This window comes from Macaca thibetana, chromosome 14 (assembly GCF_024542745.1).
Source record: "Macaca thibetana thibetana isolate TM-01 chromosome 14, ASM2454274v1, whole genome shotgun sequence".
NCBI lineage: Eukaryota > Metazoa > Chordata > Mammalia > Primates > Cercopithecidae > Macaca > Macaca thibetana.
Genome location: NC_065591.1, coordinates 43569356 through 43574108, shown reverse-complemented (window position 1 = coordinate 43574108; position 4753 = coordinate 43569356). Strand labels below are relative to the sequence as shown.

The following is a 4753-nucleotide window of genomic DNA, read 5'->3' as shown; positions in this document are numbered from 1 at the left end:
AAATTAATTTTTATGTCTCCCACACTGCTACAGAGACACAGCTAAAACTGTCATTCAGAACTAGTGCTGTAGGAAAAGTGGGAACTTGAAGAAGATCCCTGCTTTTCTGCTGCTGGCTTCTCTGTGGAATCAAATTATTTGGAGTTCTTTGTTTTAAAGTCATTATTTTTCATTAGACGAGCCGCTGCTGTTATTCAAAAGTTAATAGCAAGAATATGTCTGGCTGACACAACAAATACAGCCATAGTTCTACAGTTATTAATGCCAGTAACAATTTGAGATACAATAAATGACTGTGCACTGTGGCATTTACCACTCACACAATAGCAGGGAACTGTGCTGACAATCCATCTTCTGAAAAGAGAACATACACACACACACAGACACACACACATCCATATGTGTGTACACACACTGAACCCTTAATACTCTTGTGATGATGGCTACCAGATACATCACGGCAACTAAATGAAGTTTTATAAGTGTAGGATTTCAAAGTATGATTTATGATGCAAGGGAATAAATTGTGACACAAAGCATTTGTCTGGGAATCTGGAGGGCGTAAGGAAGAATTGGCAGTCATATTGTACTTCTCCAGATAGTAAGGACATATACAAATAACTCACTAAAATGCTTGCATGATTCTTTCAGCCCTTTTATTTTCAGTGGTAATTGTGTTACCAGTCACTGGTTCCAGGGCTTAAGTGATTTGATTCAAGGCTAGCCTTGGTCTCAGGCATCGTAATCGGATTTTCCTTTTTCTTAGAGATTTACAAGGTGCATGGGCATATTAAAGTCTTTATGTAGTTCTACAGTGCATGGATATAACATATTTTCAACTTTTAACCTTTTCTTTTTGACTTCCTAATTAACATTGTATGTAACAGCATTTTATGAGTAATAGTTTGGAAACATGGTCTTAATTCCCCTCCTCCCTCATATATACAATCATACATGGAGAATTTTTATGATTTAATAGAAATGAGGTTGCTCCCCATATCCTTCCAATTGATGAGATTCAGATGCTCAAATTATTGGAGAACTGTGACCACTGAAGAACCCTTCTGCTATGTGTTCCTCCGCTGAATGATCAGCCTGGAGAGGACTAAAGGTTGCAAGATTCTCATGGGTCTTTTGGGTTTCAGTTCTTGTTCTGACTCAGTAATCTTCTATTGTCCAATTAATTTGCAAACTCCATCACTGTTGGGGCTATTTTTCTCCTCCACATAAGAGCCCTCCTATATCATAGTACGGACAACTAATGTCCAAAATACAAAGCTTTTTGAGAACAGCAGTCATTCCTGTATCACCAGCACCTACCCCATGCTAGCCACAAAGTCAAGGCTTACTAATGATCATGGCTAAATTAAATTAAAACACCAGAACTTTTCACAAATCCATTAAGTCTGCTAGAATTTTGGCCAACGATTTTTCATTGGTCATTGACTATGCTTCCAACTCCTAATTGCTTCATGCCTATCATCAATAAGCATTCATTCAGCAACCATATGAACAGATGAGTGCTTCGCAGGGCTAGTTTAATTGACTTATTCTGTGCCCTTTCAGAGCAGACAGTCTTAATTTCTTTTTCTGATAAGAGTACATATCTTCATTCAGTTAACAGAATGTGACAAATTGCTATTATAACTCTTACATACCTTTCATATTTAGCAGTTTGTCTCTTCTCCTATTGCATCAGGTTCCTAGGTAGATCAGTACGTATTCAATGCAGACTAAAAACATTCATAAGCTTGATTGTTCAAGGCATGGCCTAGCTGCTGTCATTTTCTAGTTAACTAAAGGTCACTCTCCAGTCTGCTGTTCTGCCTTGTTTGACATTGAATGGTTCCCCAATTCATCATCCAGTGCATCAGTTCTGTGCTGTGTTACAGATAGAGAATCATAGACCCAGGATGTTAGACCTGAAAAGATGTTAGACGTTGTTTAGTAGTGGTTGTGGTATCGATGGTAACACTTTCACTACCTTACCTTTGTATACATTTTTAAATGTGGGAAATATTTTCTCATATCATTTGATCCTTAGCATCACCTAGAAGGTGAAAGACAATAAATGCAAGGAGATGCTGATCTTCTCCATGTCACAAAACAGCAGAACTTCTGCAGTCTTTGGACTGAGTCTTCCATTCTTTCTCTATTGTCTGAAGAAGGAGGTTGAAGAAGAAGAGAAGAATAAGAAAAAAGAAAGGGGAATGAAAAGAGAGGAGGAGAAAGATGAGGGGAAAAAGCAATGAGGAGAGAGAGGAGGGAGAGAAGAGAGGAGGAGTTAAAACAGAAAAAAATAAAGGAAGACGAGTACTTGACTCAAAGTATGTGTTTAGCAAATATTTTTGAATGAATAATAGTAATTCTTATATGCATATAAAAATCCTTTGTGTTTAAGTTTCCTCATATTTTTCTCTACCTCTAGTTGTTGTGAAGATTAAATAAATATATATTCAAAATACTGTGTGTCTGTGTGTGTTTGTATATAATGTTTACAATAGCTCAATACATAGTAAATACTCAAATAATGTTAACCATTCTTAAATTGATAGTATTTTACAGGTTAAAAAAATTTGAAAATAACATAATAATTAACGTTCAAGATAACCCTTTGAGATCAGTGATTATATCTTCATTTTATAGATGAGCAAACTAAAACACTAAGTTTGAGTGACAATACCTAGTAGCAATACCTAGCTATTTACCCACCCCACAGCTGCCTCCTTCAACTAACCCACAAATGGTAGTGGAGACTTCACAGTATAAACGGATATGTCTGTGATTTCATGGTTAATTTAGATGCAGGATATTAGGCTACATGCACCCCCACCTTAGGACACTGCCTGGATCCTGAGAAAATCTTATTTTATCTTTAATTATCCTAATTGTTAGCTTGTTACTTGAGAACTGCCTCTTTCTCTTGATAAGAACGATTCAAAAAGAAAAAAAAAAGAGCTAGACAACTGGTATAGTTAATTGAGCTCTAGCTAACTAAGATTTTACTTTCCAATTATATCTTCATACTAGAACATTTATGTACACTCATTGTAAGACAGAGATAAATTGGGAAGGAGCAGGTAAACCAACCTGAGTTTTCACTGCATTTGTAAGTCAAGTACTGGCTATAAAACAGGGAGTTCTCTCCTGGTCTGGAGCTCTGCCTTTTTCCTTTTCTATTTTGTTACTTACGAAGGATACAAATACATTTTCCCAAGTCAGTTGGATTCTAACCCAAACTAATCCTCACCAAGAAGGAAGAAAACGAGATACAGTTCCCAGTGCCCACTTTAAGTGCAAGCTTAAATTATGCCACAGCAAATGACACATATTTTGCATTCTATCTTTCATGGATTGGTTACATGTATCATATTGAGAGCTGTCTCCTTTGCTTCAGTTAGTAAGCACTGCTCAAAGTATCAGCTGGCTGATACTTAACCAATTTCTTATTGGTTAAGATTTTTATTAAATCAAATGTTATGTGATCATGGTATCATTACAGGTAATTTGATAGTAGGAGGGCTGTGTTAAATTTTAACCCTACCGTTTACTTACTACATCTTTAGTACTTACTACATCTTTAGTACTTACCACATCTTTACCTCCTGGAAAGGTTGCTTAAACCTCTTGAGTCTCCAACCAAAAACTAGGATATTAATATTTATCCCTGGAAATGATTGGGGAATGAAATTAGCTTTTCGTGTATTAATGATAATTTCTCAGTCTAAAACGATGTTATTTACAGTTAAGTTACATGAGTAGGTGTTGAATGCTGACTAAGTATCTTTGATCGTGAAATGTTTGCAATGAGTTAACCCAAGTCCCTTGCTTTAAAAATCCTCAGAGACTGAACCGCCATAGAGAACCTTGCTGCTGCCAAAGTCTAGAAACTTCAGATGCAGGGTCTGATAAAGGCAATGCTTCAAAGGATTTAAGGCAACTTCGTTTAACCTAGCAATAAGATTTAGACCAAGCTCTCCCAAGTTGGTCCTTAGACCTAACAACATCTCTGTCTTTGTCTCTCTTGTTAATTGTGTCCTGCTGGCCTGGACTAATACTACAAGGCAATTAGCTGTGTTAATTAAAAATACCAGCCAACAAGATGCTTAAGAATGTTGCTGCCAAAGGCAGTCTCCAGTTTTAAACAGCCAGATTGATTTAAGGGCTTTTAACCAACTGCTCTATAAATTTCACGACCAACAGCTTAGTGCTATGGAACAGCAAGTGAAGGTTGAAAGCCCAGTGGTTTGCAGGCTCCCTACCATATGAAGGAGCCACAGGAAGGAGAGTGAAAATGAATCTTAACAGCCTCAGGGCAGTGAGAGAGGTTTTGAGGGAAGACTGTTGAACAACCAAGAGAAATCAAGAGCGTTATTTCAGAGCTAGATGTAGATGGGTTAGCTTCTGTAACTTACGGTAGTCAAAAGGGAACTTTGGAAGGTGCTGAAGCAGTAGAAGGCAGATTGGAAAATTTCAGTGGACCATTCTAGTTGTTGAAGACATAGAAATGAGGGCACTGCTTGGCAGTGAGGGTGTTTATTTACAGAAGCCAGGCTTGTGATCTATTGGAAAAGGAATAGACGATACAACTCTGTGGTTTTAGAGCTAGGGAAAATAACCTACTTCTGAAACCACCAGAGCAGCTGGCTAGTCCATATATTATCCCATGGCCCAGACGGTAGGCTATAGTGAGCGTCTTGACTAATAGCAATGCACATCCTGAAGCCTCTGGAAGCAGATGGTAAATCTGTGG

The 4753-nt window shown here is 37.6% G+C and overlaps 1 long non-coding RNA gene across 1 annotated transcript; it reads right to left on the bottom strand.

The window, feature by feature from the left end:
* Positions 1-1613: 1613 nt before the first annotated feature.
* On the bottom strand, positions 1614-3879 carry LOC126934729 (uncharacterized). The gene is made up of 3 exons (XR_007719100.1): positions 3592-3879; positions 1990-2159; positions 1614-1881 (listed from the first exon to the last, which is right to left on the bottom strand). It is a non-coding gene; the product is annotated as an uncharacterized LOC126934729 (long non-coding RNA).
* Between the last annotated feature and the right edge of the window lie 874 nt (positions 3880-4753).